The 19,568-nt window shown below is 48.0% G+C and overlaps 1 long non-coding RNA gene across 2 annotated transcripts; it reads right to left on the reverse strand.

Annotated features, from left to right (window-relative positions):
• Nucleotides 1-6,809: 6,809 nt before the first annotated feature.
• LOC106738242 (uncharacterized) lies at nucleotides 6,810-15,614 on the reverse strand. 2 transcript variants are annotated; one of them, XR_009456283.1, is made up of 4 exons: nucleotides 12,948-15,614; nucleotides 10,584-12,848; nucleotides 8,222-8,347; nucleotides 6,810-7,414 (listed from the first exon to the last, which is right to left on the reverse strand). It is a non-coding gene; the product is annotated as an uncharacterized LOC106738242 (long non-coding RNA). The 2 variants fall into 2 exon arrangements; XR_009456282.1 differs by having other exon boundaries at nucleotides 10,584-15,614.
• Between the last annotated feature and the right edge of the window lie 3,954 nt (nucleotides 15,615-19,568).

Genomic DNA, 19,568 nt, shown 5'->3' on the forward strand with positions numbered 1-19,568 from the left:
CGAAATTATGCAGCTACATTCAAACGTGAAACGGATTTAAGTCTCTTGGCCTGCATAAACATCCCGTTCGAAGTTTAGCCATAACAATAGGCTCGACAGCAATTGCATTTGAATCAGAATATTGCAGGGAGCCCTGCTCAGCGCAGACGTAACCACGCAAGTTCCTAGGGAAAGGAGATTTGAACCGGGACCAAATCCTTTCTGATGAGGGACTATATTAGCTGCCGCTGCCAGCTACCCTGGGATACCTGCACATCTGTCCACTCTAGATCCTAGGGTCATTTACACAGGGCACGTTTACACAATCATTAATGCACCTTAGATACTGCACATTTAGTTTACTGCTTGCTTAATAAAGTACTAACTAAATGCACAGTAACTCGAGTTACTGTGCAGTAGCACTGGTGCACAGTTATGTTGTGACGCTTACTGTGCATTAGCCTAATAACCCTGCACAGTAGGCTATTAGCATGGTTTTTAGCCTCCATGCTACCACACAGGGTTATTAGGCTAATGCGCAGTAAGTGTCTCGTGTAGACGCACCCACCGTTGTACAAAGTGAATGTACAGGAAACTCCCGCTTAGCGCTCATTTTAAATTGATACTTGATTTCACTAAGTGCGCAGGAAGTTTCTCTATAACACTCGCAGTCACCATCTTGGGTCATTAAAAACACTTGCGGTCGCCGTCTTGGGTCGTCAAATACTTTTGGTGTCGCTTAACCCACGTTTTGCTTAATGGTTGGTTTTTCAGGAACCAATTAAGAGCGCTAAGAGGGGGTTGCCTGTAAGTTATATCAGTATTAACATGTCAACTAGCCAGGCCTTACATCCAGGTCACGTAGGAAGCCGCTGGCAGAACTAATTCCCTTTGTCTTGGTTGCTATGCTTATGTCCCAGGGTGTGGGCAGCTCTTGTTTCGCTGCCTACCTGCGGTACAGAAACGCAGAGCGAGCTGTTCTCCGGGGAGCGTGGCATGGCAGATATCAGTGGTGTCAAGCTAAAAATGAGTCCAGGTCATTAGTGAGCAGCAAGCAGAAGACATCCTTTATCAGCCCATCCCCTCTTTGCATTAGTGTCTGTGATGGGCAGGGGCCCCTGGATCCCAGACCCTCCACGATCCCCTCGCTTCCTCGGAGAGGAGCTCAGTGCCAGCCTCTGTCACTCCTGCCTGAGCCCTGCAAAAGCCCAGAGGGTGGAAAACAGCTCACAATAGGGATCCTAGCTGCCTCCAGGGATCGTGGCCTAACCAACTCCCTCGTCGATCTTCAAGGCTACGGCTGCCCGAGGGGCACAGCGGCACCTGCATCTCGCAGGAAAAGGTGATACAGGAAGTCGCATCCTTGCTTCTGCACATAAAAGGCCAGATACTCAGCAGAGGTAAAGAGGTTTAGACAGTGGAATGAGGCTGAGTTATACAGCTATGCATGGCAAAGGCATAATCACTGCTTTCCCCTCATTATCACCTTCTTCCCCTCCTTGCATGAGGTCTGAAGTCTTCCCACGGCCTCAAGTGTGTTGTGGGGTCTGCCAAACTAACATCAACCCGGCGCCCTGAGGACCAGGGGTGGGAGGCAGTGCATAAGGGGGAAGTATTATTATTTTGGCTGTTTCCAGGTGGCTGAATTCAGGGCACGTCTCCCATTTGAACACACCTGTGACAGCACATCATCAGAAAGAGACAAGCACCTCCTCTGAGTTTTACTGGCCTTACTTCGCTCCCCCAGCAGAGTCCCTGGTGCGTTCTCCTCTTCTGGCATTGGAGACATTTTTCCTTCCCATCACTTAATAGTTCCAATTCCTCTAAAATAACAATCATTTAAAAAATCCCAACTGCAGCCCACAAAGCAAGGAGCCACTGTGCGTGAACTCCCACGCAGCAGCCCTGCCAATGATTAGATATCCCACCGGCTATGGGAGACGCAGCCTTCAACTTCGTGTCAGGATGAACCGATAGGTCACAGCATGTCAAAAGCACTGAGGCTGTGGCTGAGATTAGTAGGTGTCCCTGTCTCCTGTATCAACCCGTGATGGATGAGGTACTTCTCAGCAGGGTGAACTCAAGACTTCTGGGCACATCAATGAAAGATTAGGAGGAAGCATGATCCTAGGGAGAGAAGAGCAATTTAGTGGTGAAAACCCCTGGGGAGGGCAGAGCGAGTAGATTATAGGGGTTTGGGGGTTATAATCCCAGTTTTGCCACTGACTCTCTAGAAGAGCTTAAAGGAGTCAGCTGGAGCCTCCTTTTCCAAAGCAGCTACTGAATGTGGGTGCCTCGGTCTTGAAACCCCCAGGGCCTGTTGGACACTTGCATCTGACAGTCATGCCCCATTCAGCAGCGGCCTCCACCATCCTTAGAAAATGCTCCCAAAGTGTCTCAAGCTGGATACCGGAAAGCAAGGCACCCAAAGCCCGTGCACTTTCCAAAGTGCAGATGACCAATGCTTCTGGAAATAGGTCTGCAAGTCTTCTGTGTTTGGATTTCACTGAAACAGAGGTGACCCAGCCACCTAAGAGCCGGGTAGGAACATTGCTCGAAAGCAGCGCAAGTGGGGCTACGTTGCACCCATCCAGAGCAGCGTAGACATGACCGCGAAGGTGTTACACAAAGGATGGATAACCGAGCTCTCGTGGAAGAAGGAGCAGCTCAAACTCCAGAGCTCTTGCATCCCAGATGTCACACCTAAAAGCTTCAAGCAGGATCAGGGTCTAGGGGCCAGCTTGGAAGTTCTGGCCTCGGTCACACCAATGGTCATAGGCTATCATTTGGGTTGAGTTGGGATTGGGTTGGAGCCAAGGATGGTGAGGAGAGCTATGGAAAGCCCTCAACCCATGACCCCTTCCCTAATGGACTCCATCCTTTTTACCTCCCACCATCCAGTTTCCACTCCAGTCCCAGCATCGCCGCTTCTGTTCTGCGTGCAAGACATATTTCACCCGAGTTCCTGCCCTCCCTCCAGATACTCCAAACGGAAGGATTTACTTTCCCCCTGACAATGCACCAAGGCAAAAAAATGAGTCCAGCTCATTAGTAAGCAACAAGCAGAAGAGTCCCTTTATCAGTCCCACTGCACACAGCCCATCCCCTCTTTGTATTAGTGTCTGCGATGGGCAGGGGGCCCCTGGATCCCAGCCCCACCGGGCTATGGCTATGCATATTATGCCTCTTTTTGTCCATACAGATTCTTGGCACGGACGCCTGTCTTTTGACAGACAGCTTTGGCACCCGGGAGGGGGCATCAGCGGGACTCTTCCAAAGATCCCCTTGAAGTCTGTGGGTTCCTACCCAAAACCGTCCACCCCCCCCACCCCGAAGAATCAAACCCAATGTAACAGCTTTATCAATCTGAAAGCAGAATTTGCCAGAAAGAGGAGGGAGGAATTCTGCCAAATTATTTGTTGTCATTTAAAATAAATTAGGTATCAAGTTATAAAACAATAGTGTGGTGACAGAAAGCTGGAAAGCAGCACCGGCCCTAATCGGAGGCAAGCATGCTGCGTGTTCTGGAGCCTACGGCAAGGCATTTATCTGGTGGGGGAGAGGAGGATCTGCAATCCATCTGCTGGCCCTGATGGCTCAAAGGGATTCATTTGACTCAAATTAACTCAAAGGGATTCATGACTCCAGTGAAAGAAGGCCGAGCTGCGTAGGTGTTTTCTCTGGGGCTCTCCGACCACTTCACAGATATTCAGCGAATAGCATTGCTTGCATTACAACAGCACCGACAGGCCCAAGCTGAGGTCCGGGCCATGTTGCGCTAGGTACTGTACATATAAACAGCCAGAGTCAGTCCTCCCACAAAGAACTGGACGAAAGGTTGGGGAGAGGGAAGAATTGCTACTTCCCGTTTGCAAAGGAGGAACGGAAGGGCACAAAGGGGATTAAGTGATGTACAATGCTGGGATTACAAGCAGTGCAGGGAGGGGACTGTCTTTTTTGATGTGCATTTGTACAGCTCCTTGCACAAAGGTCCAAAATCAGGAATCCCGGGTGCCAGAGGACGTCCGTGTCAGGGCTGGGAATAGGAGGGAGGTCATCTGAACCCCTCTCCGTTGCCACATGCAGAGAATGAGGTTTTCACAAGTTTGACTTGAATATCTCTCATGACAGATGATGGAGGTATTATTTTGACTGCAGGTAAGGAAACTGAGGCACCGATTCCAGCTGGCAGCTATCTCCCACTAGGTATTTCAGAGGGAGACGTGAGGGATGTAGCAGCCTCTTGCTTCGGGAGCCATGCAGTCCCATCCAGAGACGGGTCCAAATGCAAACGGATCGGAGGGTGCATCTCCTCCTGCCCTTGGTGCGCACAAATTCCCCGAGCAGCTCCGTGGTATTTTGCCCTGGCAGAGATGGGGAGGAGCGTGATGGTGCTGGGCCACCGACACACGTGTTTTGATGCATGTTGGGAGTCAAGAAGGAGGTTACTGGTTTCAGAGGTTGAAGAAGCAGGGGTTTATCTCGAGGGCGGTTAGTAAAGCGGTTAGCCCCGCTGCATGGCTGCTATGCAGGGTCCTGGCTTTCACAGGACCTTCCTTCCCACCCAGATTCACCAGGCTTAGATTTGCTTCTCAGATGCTCCGCAAGTAGGGGCACTTGCAGGACCCAGGCCTTGCACGCCCACCCTCTTTCGCACTCCCCTCCCTGCCCACTCCCAGCGAAGCAGCTGGCCCGCGGCATCTTGTGCAGATGGATTAGCAGTGGCGCACATACAGCTGTGCGTGTCCGACACACCAGGGTGACTCGGAGGCCGGCTGGCTTGGCAGATTCCCCGGGAAGGGGCTGGGGGAAAGGACACTCGCAGTTGCTGCCCCGAGACTTCGTCTGCATCCACCGGCACTAATTCCAGCCATAATCCTCTTCCACAACAGACTCAGTGTTGGAGTCTGGGGTGCCTCTCCACGGCTCCCCCCGGCTTCATTTCGAGTCACTGGGATTCTCCGTCCTGCTCCACAACTGGACGCGGTCCCCGGGGAGGGGATCAGCGTGGGGGTGGCAGAGCAGACACAGGTGGTGCAGCCAGCTGCCAGGTCTTGATTTCCCGTTGACTCAACCCCAGCTCTTAGCTATTTCAGGAAAGCGGGGACGGCTGCAATGCCTGCCAAGGAGGAGGAAGGAGCTGATTCTCTTGGCCTGGGACTCGGCATCCAACCCCCCTGCTCCCTTTCATAAACCACCATTATACTCCATGTTTAGATCCCAGAATGATGATGAAAATCTGGTTATTATTTGTATCGCCCTAATTAATGGTGCTCGGGCTCCTTTATTAGACACGTGGCCACAATCATCGTCATGCCAGGATTGCTATTTCTATCGGGTTATTGCATGTCTGAGCACAGCACTGCGGAGGCCGCGTCGTTGAGAGCAGCGGGAGCTGGTGCAGGCAGGAGGTAGAGGGGCAGAAGTGTTTCTCCTTCACCTTGGATCTTGCTTTGAGCTAGCTTCCAAGGGCTAGTGGGCTTCATTCAGCCTCCGTCTGGTGCCTCTCATGCAATCATAGAAAATCATGTTATATTTGCTTCCTTTGTTTTACAGATTACACCTGTTGCTCTAATTCACCAGCAAAAGGTTCAAGGCACTAAAAGTAGCCTGTTGGAATAGGACATCATAGATTCATAGAAAATTCAGGTTGGAAGGGATGTCAGGGGGTCCCATCTAGTCCAACCCCCTGCTCCAAGCAGGACCAGCCCCAACTACATCATCCCAGGCAAAGCTTTGTCTACCTGAGTCTTAAAAACCTGCAAGGATGGAGAGTGCACCACCTCTCTGGGTAACTTGTTCCAGTGTTTTACTACCCTCCTAGTGAGAAAATTCTTCCTAATATCTAGCCGAATCTTCCCTTGCTCCATTCCCTTTCTTGGTACTAGAGATGTGGCTGCCCCTGCATCCAATACCAATTGTTATTTTTTTGCTTTATTTCCAAACGGGGTGTTTGGAGCGGCATTGCCGCTCCAGATGTGCTGCGTGGGGGTGGCTCCTGCATGATGCCGCAGCTCCGGCAATGACAGATCCTGGCTAGGCCTGCGTTGTGCAGAAGGATGGAGATGAATAGCAGCAGCCTTCATTTCTACTGTGTCAAGTATGCGGGGAACAGGGTTGTAATTCCTCAAGGAAGAAGAGAAGTCACTTTACGCCTGACCCCTGAGGATGGTACAAGTAATGGTGACGTGTACACTTATTTCAAGGAGTGTTTCTGAGCAGCTCCCTGGGGTGCTTCACTCTCCCACCCAGGAAACAAGTGTTGAACTAGACGCAGATGTACAGGGTGGGTTGGCCATGTCCAACTGAAGCCAACCGATGAGGGTACTGGGTACCCCCTTCAATCCTGATTCACAGGCATGAGCTTCTACAGGTAACAACCTTTTGTCTGATGCATCTGGGACTTGAAAACACCTTTGACAACAGTCTCTTAATTCCTTCCTTCCTTCCTACAACTGTAGCTCATTTCAGCCAAGGTGTTCACAAGTGACTGGTGATCGGGTCCATCTCTTGCCACCAAGTTAAACCAATCCAACTCCCAGCACAGTCAATCAAAAGAGCCACACTGTGACGGGAGGTGAGATCCATGAAGGGTTAACCGAGATAAGCTTGTGCTGGTGTTTAATAGCTAAAATATCTCCTGTTTAACAGAAGATCTCAATGCAGCGTAAGCGATTCTCCTCTCAACTTTGGCTCGCCTTTCTACAGATGCACGAGTGTTTACGCTGAGCACAAGCTACAACCTGGGCTAATCATCGTCCCGCTGCCTTTTTTTTTTCTGAATTAGAGATGTATACTTTTGTGCCCTGGATTTATACAGTAAACTTCAGTCTTGAAAATGGACTATTTATCTTGGAAGGAGCCAGATACAGTTGTAACATACACCCTTGGGGGGATTGAATCATATAACTCTACTGAAGCATGGCACCATGTCCAAACAGTTGTCTGGCAAGAGGATTCCTGGCAGAAAGTCTCATCGTTCGGCATGTGGAAATGTTGGCTTCCTACATATTTCTTCTTTTTTTCAGCATTCCTAATGCATGCGATTTGGGACTGAAGCCAACGACAGACGACAACCAGCACTTTAGGTTTATTAGCCATCGCTCCTCGGGCCTGGCTCCCGATGGCTTGTGCAGATTGATCTGTAAGACCTCAAGAGAGATTTGGAATGAGGTCTGATCCAGGGCAACTATTAGAGACAAGCCACCCACAACTCACTTTCACAAGCAAAAGGTGAAACCTAGGCAGGAATGATTAAAATGTCCCCTTTAAAAAAAATAAAATAAAAAGCTCGTGACATTAAATAGCCTGAGTGAAGTGGAGTCGATGTGCTTGCTTGCAGTTAAAATCACAGTGTTGTTTTATTTTTTCCCAATATCAGTCTGATTGGGGTCGAGGGGCATCCATCTCCACGTGGCTTGTTCCAGGCTGTGACCTAGGTGATGCAGGAGAAAGGCATGATTTTATCACCTGGAAATAGGGATAACAGCTAGCAGTGAAGCCACAGAGGTATGGTTTGCAACTGCTGGATGTGCACTGGTCGATGCTGTGCATGCTGCACCGAAGCCTGTGCCGTGCCAGCTTCACTGCTCCCAGTATCCAAGCTGGCTAGATCTGGGGCACAAGTGGTATGGGCAGCCTTTCTGCATGGCACATGGCAGATCAGCAAAGGAAAAGGCAGCCCAGCAGCAGACAAGGCAGCAAGCAGAAAGCAGAGCAGCACAGAGCTGGGAGCAGAAAGCAGAGCAGCAGATCAGGCCAGGGAAAGGGATAGGAGTGGAGCTGGAGGAGGATGCAAGGCTAATTTATGGCATGCATGCACCAAAAAGGTTGGTGCCTGCTGCACGAGGTTAGCATTAGCTCAAAAAAGGTCTGTGTTTGCCATCATCACCCCACTGTTTGCTCCGTGGAAGTGGCTTTCTTAACACCCCTGTAGAGACAGCAGGTAGTTGCAGGCTTTGTGAGAGCAGTCTCAGGGACTTGGTGATGCAGAGCTAGGTTTTATTCTCCTTCTCGTCTTTTTTTGGCAAACGCTCCCTTTAGACTTGAATAGTAACATTCAACAGGTGCACAAGGACAAGGAGCAGAAAGTAGCCAAACCAGTTTCACCATCCAGGTTAAATAATTGCAAAAATGAGCAAATGAAACGATATCCTTCCAGCTGTGCTAGGACCTTTGCAGGGCAGAACATAAGATGGACACACCGCTCATTGATTAGTCTTGGGTCAAATTGAAAATATACCTGAAGCTGCAGAGTCAGAAACCTCTTGTTGGCACAGAGCATCTGATTGAAAACTGGGGTTCACCTTTCTTGTATTTCTGTAACATGATCTCACCGAGGTTTTCCCTTTCAAGGGGTTATTTTTACCTGCCGGCACAAATAGGAAGGTGAAAGGAGGGGAAGTCATCGCAAGCGTTACCCATAGGTAAGTAATAAATAATATAACGTACTTTGGTTAAGAGAGAGCATGGTCCCCAAGAATGCATGTGCCTTTGAAGTCCAGTTTCTGATTCTTTGGGTCAATCACCCGCACTTTTAGCAAACTATGAGGGAAGTGGTAGCTTCTCAAAGCGGTTTGTTAGTGGTACATTATGCAGGCAATATCCTTCGGAGGATGGATCAGTGTAGATATTATTAGCAATGCTACTACTTGGCTGGTCTATAGCACGGCAAAGGCAGTCCGATGCAATTGTGCTGGAAGATGCTGGTTGATTGTTTCTTCTTCTTCTCTAAATCACTGGAAGGTGTCAATAGGATAACGTGCCAACAACTCGAGTTTCTCAAGGGTGAGATACTCTCTGCCCATCACTGTGGGTCTGATCACTTATAGTCGAGGGGGTCCATTCGGCTGCTCACTCACCTTTCCCAATTCCCAAACGGGATGGGGCGGGATCTGGAAAAATCTGCGCCCGGTATTTTGTTAGATCTCAGCCCGGGAGCAAGCGTGTGTCAAACACTTCTACTAGGTCAAATAAAGGCAGCCGTTGCTGTAAAGCACTGAGACGGGGCAACGTTTAAGGGCAATGTTGTCCCTCTGCAGAGCTGATCTCATTGTTTTTTTCTCAATAAGTTTCTGTGGAAAGCTTCAAGGAGACAGGAATGTCGGTCTCGCTGCTGCCCGTCCCCAGCGTGCAATGGCATGTAGATAAACTATGCATGCAACACTTTCTCTTTTTTATTATATAGCTCTTTTATTCTCACTCTGGCTGGTTTGTCTCGGTGTTGGCCAGCACCTTGGGTTACATCTTTTCTGAAAGGGACTTACCTCACCACCCCCAGCTGTGCCAGACATGGAAGTACTGCGACTTCCCCAAAGGTTAGCTTTTGGCTAAATGGAAAATAATAAACGTGGCAAGGGATTTATTTTTCCTGTTCCTCGTAGTTTTTTGTGCTCCGGAAAGTTTTCACGCTAAAATTCCTGGAGAAAGAAGTCTTCTACTTATCCAAAGAGCAGCACTGGAAGTTTCCCTCAATACAGAATCAGAGAAAATTTGGGTTGGAGGGGAGCTCAGGAGGTCACATCTAGTCCAGCCCCCTGCTCCAAGCAGGCCCAGCACCAACTACATCGTCCCAGACAAGACTTTGTCTAGCCGGATCTTAAAAACCTCCAAGGATGGAGACTGCACCATCTTTCTAGGTAACTTGTTCCAGTGCTTCACCACCCTCCTAGAGGGAAAGTTTTTCCTAATATCCAACCTTAACTCCCCTTGCTGCAGCTTGAGCCCATTGCTCCTTGTCCTGTCGTCTGCCCCCACCGAGACCAACCCAGCTCCATCCTCTTTGCAGTTGAAAGCTGCTATTCAATCCCCTTCAGTCTTCTCTTCTCCAGACTAAATCCACCCAGTTCCCTCAGCCTCTCCTCATTAGTCCCGTCCCCCAGCCCCACAACCATTTGCATTGTCCTCCGCTGGACTCTCTCCAATTTGTCCACCTCCTTTCTGCAGTGGGGGGCCCAAAATTGGACACAGCACTCCAGATGTGGCCTCCCCAGTGCTGAATAGAGGAAGAATCACTGCCCTGGATCTGCTGGCAACACTTCTCCCAGTGCAGCCCAGGATGCCATTAGTCTTCTTGGCAATGAGAGCACACTGTTGGCTTATATTCAGTTTATTGTTCAATGTAACCCCCAGGTCCTTTTCTGCAGAGAAAGAGGTGGTGCAGGGCCTCAAACTCATGACTTCTGGACTGCCAGCCACAGTTTGGCACTCAAGCTACTGGCCTGGTCAGGGTGAGTTGCCGGAGCAGTTAGTTAAGCTTCATCCTTACTTGAAACGAGAGAGAGTTCACCTTTACAGCTACCCATTAGTGGAAATTTGTGAGATGACCAGTTGTCCAGTCAGTGTGACCTGGGCAGAGACCTGATGTCCCTGCACACTTCTCTGTTGGTGGTAACTTTGCTAGTGCAGTTGGGGCTGGTGTTAATGCGAACCAATGGCCTAGGGGTGCTAGCTCTTTCACTGAAGCACTGGACCCATCCTTTCCTCTACAAGTGGGACTTCATATCCAGCGGGTGCAATACTAACAGCAGCAGAAAATGCAAGACAAATCTTTCTGGTAGAAAAAAAGGAAGATAGTGCTATATAGTTCTCATATATCTACCCACCTGTGCACGGTTTTCATCCAACATCTGTAATAGCTGACCACTTACACAGCACCATGATGATGGAGGGAAGTCCTTTGTGTCCAGATGTCTAGTGGGTCCCTCTCACTGGTGCGTGGAAGGGAGTTGGCTCACGCAGAGCTACACCCAGCTGCCTTCGGGCAGAGGCACGGTCACCACGATGGAGGAGACAATAAACAATAATGAATGAAGAGAGAATTGCCTTGCGGTAAAGGCATGTCACTTAATCTCCCGGTTCCTCATTTCTCCCTCTGTATAATAGGCATAGTCATTAGGCCTTTCTTCCTTCTCTTTGTCTGCCTTATTTATTCAGCATTTAAGGGCAGGGTGCACCTCTTCTCAGACAAGCATACAGTGTCAAGCGTAATAGAGTCGCGATCTCACCCTCGAGATGCTACAAATAGCGACTAGTTAATGGAAAGTTTCCCGGAGGATGCCCTGACCTCAGGACGGTGGAGACAATCCTTCCCTTTCAACCCCTTACATCGGTGGGGGGCACCTCCTTGTCAAATGATCCCCTGCACCTTCCCCGAGAGCCACTCCAATCCCCACATCTTTGTGGATCTGCCGCTCTGCTTTTTGCTCCCTGCCTGATCTGCTGCTCTGCTTCCTTGCCGGTGCTCCCTTGCCATGACACGATTTATGCGTATTTTTGCCAGACAATGGTTTGCTTTCATTCTGCCTTTTTCTTATTAATGCAGAAACAATGCAACTGCCCATTGCACTTCCCTGAAGGCAAACCCAAGACGCTTGTTTAATGGGCAATAGTTTTGAATTATTAATCAAATGATATCCATATGCTCCTGTCTTCTCATTAGTACACTGGTGGCCCCAAGACCTGCACTTTCCAGTTAGAGAAGGCCTGTATCTTCGGTGTTGTAGGTCCTGGGGTAGCGGGTGGTCTGAGAGGGATACTGGGCTATGGCTGGAGTGCACCGGGGTCCGGCTATTCTTCTGCTTCCATCCTATAGTTTGCTCTGGTTGTGAGTTATAATTTTTTTCCTACCTTACATCCATCTTGCTTATGTAAATGCTACATTTTGAAGGCAGAAATCATCTGCTGTCCTGTGTTTGTACATAGGGGACCTCAGTTTTGGATGCCTCAAGGGCAAACCATAGGGAACCATTTCCATCAGAAGATGGCTGCTCTAACCAGCAAGGGGAGCGGACCCTTACTGCATAGACTAAGCAAAGGAGGAGAGAAAATCTGGATTCGTGCCTGAGTGCAGGACTGGAGCCTTTGTGATGTCCCTTCCATCCCTGATACAAGCCATTGCATCTAGATCTGGATTTATCCTTCCTGTGAGTGGGTTGAGACGGACCTGTCTGTTAACTCCCTGGTTTAATCAGAATATCTGGGGCAACCCAGACAGCATCATCTCCACTGACATTAATTGCTCTAGGCCAATTTGTACCAATAGGTGATCCTCTGGCCTTCGCTGGGAAATCCCATAAGAAACATTAGGGTGGCTAGCCCTGTTCGGTTTGCTTTTGTTAAGCCACCAAGGTTTGGGTTTTTGTCCAAAGTGAATCTCAGTCTTAAAACTGCAAAATATGTCTTGGGAACACTGCCAACGGGGGCTCTGGGTCATTTCTGGTCTCTCCTGTTGTGCAATGTTTAGCATTTGGGATTTGATTTTTAGTCTGATTCACCAAAAGCCGTCAGCTTGTCCTGGAGAAGGTGGTGTGTTTCTAAGGGCTCCTGAAGGAGCAAAGCCCTTACCCGTTTGCCCTTTGAGTTACGGCTCCAGCATTTGTCAGAACTCGAGGAAAAGGGCAAAAAGCAAATAAATGCTTGTCTCATCAAAAGCAAAAATGCTTTTGTGGGGGGAGGAAGGTGCCTGTAACAATATGCCGGACTTTGCAATTCCCTGCACGTTCATCCCCGCAAGGCACATGTGAAAAGTTGGAGATTATCACCCCTCCATGTGCTCCGACCCCCGTACAAGGCTTCCCTCTATTAGCAGCAATGAAACCGTTGCCTGAAATCAAAAGCAAAGCTTGCCGAGAGTTCAACATAGCTCGTAGTTTGGGAGCGTAGCCCAAACTCAACTCAGCAATGATTCGTACAGCAGACAGGTGTGAAAGGCTATGCCTGTTGCCAGTATAAACTTTGCTGAGCCACTGCAGCAAAGTGTTTGCCAATGGTTGAAGCTATTAAAAAATATACACTTACCCCCCTCCGTAAGGCTTAGGCCAGGTGCCTGAATTTCCAGTCTCAATACTGCTTCCTCTCCAGCTTGTTTTCTGCAGATTAGTAGCAAAAATGCAGTCTGCTGGTATACAACTGAGCCCCCAACTGAAATGCTTCAAGTGCATTGCAGCCATCAAGGAGTTCATACTCACAGCACATCTGTAGGGCATGAATTTATCGTCCCCCTTATACCAATGGGGAACATGGAGCCTGGGGAAGAGAAGGGACCGGTCAAATTTGATCCACAGCACTTTGTTGTGTTTCAAACTTTCCAGCCGGGTGAAAGAAAAATCAGAAAAACAAGGTTCGTTTTGCATTTGATCCACCATAAGCATTAGTGACAATTAGGAAACATTTGGGTCAGGGGAATGATGTTGGGTGAAACAAACCATTTTGTGTCTGCAAATGTGGATCAGTGCTCAATGTCTTGGAAAGTGGGGCTGATAAGGTTAAAGAGAGCTGTGAAGCAAGCATTCATCCCGACAAACATTGCTAGTGTCAGATTTAAAGAATATTCCAGCAAAAGTTGGGGCAGGGGGTACATTATTTTTGGTTTGGGTTAGGAAGATACAGCTATAGCAGGAGGCAGCAACCTCTGGTCCATCGGCTGCATGTGGTCAATGAAGAAATGGTGAAAGAAATCTGTGGTAGCGGCAACAGCAGTGGTTACAATCCAGTTTAGGACCAAGCTGCACTAATTCTTCCTGCTATGGCTGAAAGCTTCATGACCCCTAGCTAGCAATAAGTGATTTCAAAGCCATGTTGAAGAATATTGCTCACCGTCAATTCCTGCAAAGACACTTCATAGGATCCCCAGGTGATCTGATTTTACATCATTGCCTTGGGGGAAGTCAAGTCTCTGCTACTGTTTCACTTCTCATCTTTTTCTTTCTATTTTTTCCCCCACCTGACTGCAAAGCCAGCAGCATCAAATGAGACCGCTAGATTGCAATTAAGGTAATTACAATAAATTAGATCCCTCCCCCTTTTTCCCCCTCGCATAATTGCAGGTCGTTAAAGTTAATGGTTAAGATTGCATTTGTACATGTCAGCAGAAAGTCATTGCAGCATCTTTCATCCAGGCTACTGTACTCAACGCTCACGTTATTCCTTTTATCTCTAAGGGGGAAAATCATGTTATATTTGCTTCCTTTGTTTTAAAGATCGCACCTGTTGCTCTAACTCACCAGCAAAAGGTTCAAGGCACTAAAAGCAGCTTGTTGGAATAGGAAATCCTTCTAATTGTAGATTCATAGAAAATTCAGGTTGGGAGGGAGCTCAGGAGGTCACACTGAGTCCACCCCCCTGCTCCAAGCAGGACCAGCCCCAACTACATCATCCCAGCCAAGGTTTGGTCTAGCCGGGTCTTAAAAACCTCCAAGGATGGAGAGTGGACCTCCTCTCTGGGTAGCCTTCACTACCCTCCTAGTGAGAAAGGTCTTCCTAATATCTAACTTCAACTTCCTTTGCGGCAACCTGAGCCCATTGCTCCTTTGTCACCACTGAGGACAGCCCAGCTCCATCCTCTTTTGAACCCCCCTTCAGGGAGTTGAAGGCTGTAATTAAATCTCCCGTCTTCTCTTCCCCAGATTAAATAAGCCCCATTATAATGCTTATAATATTTCTAGATCAAGGAGGAATTTGTTTCAGATCTACTCCCAGGGAGAGCACTGGGGAGCCTGACGTGTGATATTCAGGAGGGCAAGGTAAAAAATAGGTTTCATTGCATCTGATTTCTTCTTGCCAACGTATGTGAGTGCTGCCATCAGAAACGGGCCCATACCAGCATTTATGATATGACCCATGGGCTGAGTCACTGTTAAAAAAAATATTGGAAATATGTTTGCATATCAAATGCTTTTATTTCAGAATATCCCTCTCCTGCACCATCCCTGTGGACTGACTCACCGGCGCTTAAAAATAACTTGTCACATCACTCAAAAGGAGTGGTTGACTAGTCACGTTTTAGGAGGATTTACCGGCTGGGTTTGAATGGCAACATTTAGGGTTTGGGGATTTTTTTAATTAAAGAGGAAGGCTTTACAAAATCAAAAATGGGCTGTGGATTGACACACACAGGGTTCAACAGGCAAAGACGTGTGCGTAGGAGTAAATCGAAACACCTGAAGGACACGGAAGAGCAAACAAATGGTCTCCTTCCCCTGCTGGCACCTGCAGGGTCGTGAAACCCCGCTGCAAGAGGACAGGGTTTCTGAACCAGAAGGGGAAAGGGCACTGATCTTTCAGTTTAGACCCCATCACCTCCACACCTGGGCCTCGGAGAGGCTTTTGTGGGTAGGCATCACTCCCCTGCTAGAGAAAGCAGCGTTTCATTGCAACTCCAGCGCATCGTGGGGGCCCTGCCACGCCGAGCAGATCCATCCCATCTGCAGGAGTTTCCATTTCAGCTTAGGGAGGAAAGAGCAAAAGGAAACGCTCAGCCCAGCTCCCCACTTCCCTGGAGCGGTTCTCCTGGCCTCACCCTGCGATGCTCCCAACACCGTAAGGGACTGAAGGGTCTTGCACGCCCATGTTTGCTCAGCCGCTTGCATTGGCTCACTAAGCCATTATAATATTTCTTTGGCTTGAGGCACCATATAAACCTAACAAATGACCCACAGGCCAAGGCACCAACCCCACGACTTCTACCAGCGCATGGATTGAACCCATAAACTGAAATGATGTGCTTTAAAACTGGGTCTCACGCTTGGTCCTTGTGGATGACTCAAACCATTGTCAAAAGAGTCCCGTTTCTCCTGTCTTGGCTGCTAAGGACCCTCGTGCGCTGCTACTTACCAATCGAAGCTTATAGCAGAGGTGATATCTTTTATTAGACTAATTAGATAGTTGCAAAAAAAGGTCTTTATTTGCAAGCTTTTGGGCAGAGGCGCCTTTCATTAAGCATAGGAGACTGCAAAGACTGTAAAAGATCTCCAAATTAGAAACTTTTACAATCGTTGCAATCTTCTGTCTAGGAGAACTTAGACAATCTTTGCAATCTCCTATGCTTGATGAAGGGCGCTTCTGCCCAAAAGCTTGCAAATAAAGACTTTTTTTTTTTTTTTTGCAAATATCTAAATGGTCTAATGAGAGATGCCACCTCTGCTGTGAGTTTTTATTCTTTTTGCTTATGGACCAATACTACTACGAGTTTTGCCTTTTGCCTATGGACCAATACTACTATGAGTTTTGCCTTTTGCCTATGGGTCAATGCTACAGCCTGGATCCCTGCTACTTACCACTGCAGTTTGCTCTTTGGGGCACAAAATGCACTGAAACAGAATAAGAATTCATAGCAGTTACGCTGCCTCCTTTCACCAAATACATAAGGATTTGTACTTAACTCTGCCGAATCGATTGTCTCCCAGGAGAGGTAAGAGACCCCAGGGAAGTCGCAGGCTGCAGACAAACCGCCAGTTGTTAAATTCTGTCTTGCATCAGACTACAAACCAGAGCAAACAGGTCCTGGAAGGATGGACAGCGTCTGGCTTTGCTGAACTCAATAGCTAGCCTCTCTCCGCTGCTGAATGTGCCAGGGGCTGTTGAATGAAACAGCTGTGGTGTTGTCCTAGGAGGAATCGCCCTTCCCCATTCCTGCACCGTGACCTTTCTGAACCCTTCCAGATGTCGGGGCATTCAAGATGGAATTGCACCCCTCGGGTGTAATCCTTTTCACCCGCGGCGGGAGCAACCCCTGCCATTTCTGCCTGAAAGGAGAGAATGAATGGATCCAAAAATGACGGACAATAGGGTTTCACCTCTGTCCCTGAAGACGGGAGCGTGGTCAGGGACTTGTGACGCATGGCAAAAAGTCAGCCGTCCTTGACTCTCATCTCTGCAGCTGACTTTCTGTGAAGGGTTGATCTCTGTCACCCTCTGAGCAATGCTGAGTTGATCCACCAATGCTGGGGAAGCACTTAAAAAAAAAAAAAAGCATTGTTTTTTATATATTCCCATGGCAAAAAGAGATGCAGTTTTCCAAGGATGCTCTCCAATGAAGGGACCTGATTTCCAGTCCCTGCTCCAGGCAGATCATGGGTTTAAATGTGGGTTTCCTCTAGGGCTGTAACCACTGTAACCACTGGTGTCAGGTCTTTCTTATTACAAAAAAAAAAAAAGAAAATGTGAAAGGGTTCAGTTTCGTTTCTCGTTGCAATGGGAACACATTCAATCTCAACGTATTGTTGCAGAATGGGATCCTAATTTTCCTGGCAACCCAAATGGGCAGCGCCTAGCACAGCCAACCCCTTCACAGGCTCTCGAGTCAGCCTAATAGGACACGGGAGAAGCAGCCTTGCACGGCGTGTCGGTTCCCAACAATGCAGCGCATACCACCGGTGCCCCTTTAGTCACCTCGGATTAAGTATTTGATCCTTTCGATAGCTTTTCTTTCTTTCTTTCTTTATATTTTTCAACTGCGAGGTTGGGATTGTGTAGTTTTTTTTTTTATTATTATTTTTTTGAGTTTACATGATTTTTCGCCAGTGTAACTGCACTCAGAGGAAGATTTTAATTACCTTCTCTTAAAGCCAAATGACAGTGTAAGTAGAGCATGTCATTTGTAGCTAGAGTATCACTTGAAAACGCAAAAGCCCCTGGCTTTATCAAGCTTAAAAGCTTTCCTGGAATATGTTCAAAAACTGCTGACTGGGCAAGATTAAACATCACAATGTTAAGTAAAAGATCTCTGCATGTGGTATTCTTTTATTCCCCTGGGTGATTGAGTTAAACTGAGATGCTGCCGTGTTTTATTATTTCTTTTCCTTCCCCTTACAGCAGGGAAAGATTTTACGGCTCTGGCGCTGCGAAGCACAAAAAAATACTGATGTGCGTGGAGGAGTCAGAGCTGCAAAGCAGGCCAAGGAGATAAGATGCTCAAAAAGAAAGGGGTGAGACGACCCTAGGAGCGTGGGTCGCAGACGTTATCGGACCACGCGGATAGAGGTCGAAGTCATTAGCTCTGGTGGAGGTTTAATGCCCTAGCATTGCAACCAGGTGGCAATATCAGGGTGCTACACGGAGCCCAGAGGCAAACGGTGCAAAGCTAAGAGGTCATAAGAATAATATAGAGAAGTGGGGCTGGAAGGGACTTCCAGAGGTCATGTAAACCAACCCCCTGTCTGAGCCAGGGTCATCCCTATCCAAACCACCCTATGCAAATCCACTGTCTAACCTCCTAGCAAAACCACCCAGGTGGGAAACCACTGTCTTTCAGAGGTGCAGGAAGGCCGATAGCTGATCCCGGGGGCCTATGGATGTAGGACATATTATCCCCCAGAGGTGCATGCCTGAAGACAGCAAGCGTGCAGGGAGGGTTTCCACCACCCTGTTAACATTCGTCACAGCTTGTTGCACGCCAGCCGCACACTCAACATCGGGCAAGATGCAACCTCAAGTCGGCCCCTGGCTCCAGAGAGTAGGTAGGCTGAAAAAGGTAGGAGGCAATGAGAAGGCCAGACGAGCTGAGATGGTGTTTAATGAATCTCCGCAGGCAACTGGGAGGCTTGTACATGAGAAACCCATGCCATGTAAGCCCACGAGATTTGGGAAGGTGGGCGAATATCACGAGGCCCTCCATCCCTACCCCTGGGAGGATGAATACATAGGAACGAAAAGAGGAGGTTGAGGAGGAGGGGAGGAAAATGAGCAAACACTTTTAATCCACCCCCTCAAAAAAGAGAAAACATTCAATTTAGGTTCAGGGAGGATTCCCTTGAGAGTGGGAAGGAGAGGGATTTCTTCATTTATTTTTCACGTGGTTTTCTGCCTCTCGAAAGGCATCAAGATGATGCAGACCCACCAGACAAGAGCTCCTCAAAAATGCTTAGAAAGAAGACATCTAGGATGTTGAGGGGAAATCATTGTGGGCTTAAAAGGCTCGTTGCACTTCTAGGTCCACCCAGATCATCTCTGAGGAGCCTGGATTACTCACGTATAATATGAACCTGCCGACCGTCACACCGACAAACCGCTGGTTACATCTCGATGAAAGAGCAGCCTCACTGCTTTCTACAGGACTGTTGAACCCACTGTGGGGTTTTTATGATTTTTTCCCCCCTTTCTAATTGAAAACATGCTTTTGGGCCTGTGAGATGTCGTTCCTTTTATCTCTCTCAAACTCACGAGAAATCTGTAATATTACCAAGGACGCCCCATGGCTCCAAAGGTGGGGATTTTGCTTTTCCGAGCCACGATAGGCCAGTGTATACCAACATCACCCGGGCTCAGGCAATAAACTGCAGGGCCCACAAGAGAAAGGCCCAACTCGTGTGATAAAATGCACTATTTGCTGCCTCCGCCTTGCTTTCCCCAGCAAACCAGCACTCAACTAACCCCTTTGGCTGCTGCCCTGACCAGTAGTTTATCTCCACTAGGACCACAGTTGAGACCATCCAGCAGCTGCCCCACTTAGGAAAAGGTCTGACTTAGAAAATGTCTTACTTAAAATTTCATAAGTAACTTAGAGCATTTCTAATTTAGGAAAATTAGTAGAAAATTTCTAATTTTGGAAAATTAGTAATTTAAGTAAGACATTTTCTAAGTTAGACCTTTTCTTAAGTGGGGTAGCTGCTGGATGGTCTCAACCATGGTCCTGGTGGAGATAAAAATGTGTATGTAACTTAGAAAATTCATATGTAACTTACTTAAATTACTAATTTTCCTAAATTAGAAATGTTCTAAGTTACGTACGAATTTTTATCTCCACTGGGACCACGGTTGAAACCATCCAGCAGCTGCCCCACTTAAGAAAAGGTCTAACTTAGAAAATTTTG

Source organism: Alligator mississippiensis, chromosome 13 (assembly GCF_030867095.1).
Source record: "Alligator mississippiensis isolate rAllMis1 chromosome 13, rAllMis1, whole genome shotgun sequence".
Classification (NCBI taxonomy): Eukaryota; Metazoa; Chordata; order Crocodylia; family Alligatoridae; genus Alligator; species Alligator mississippiensis.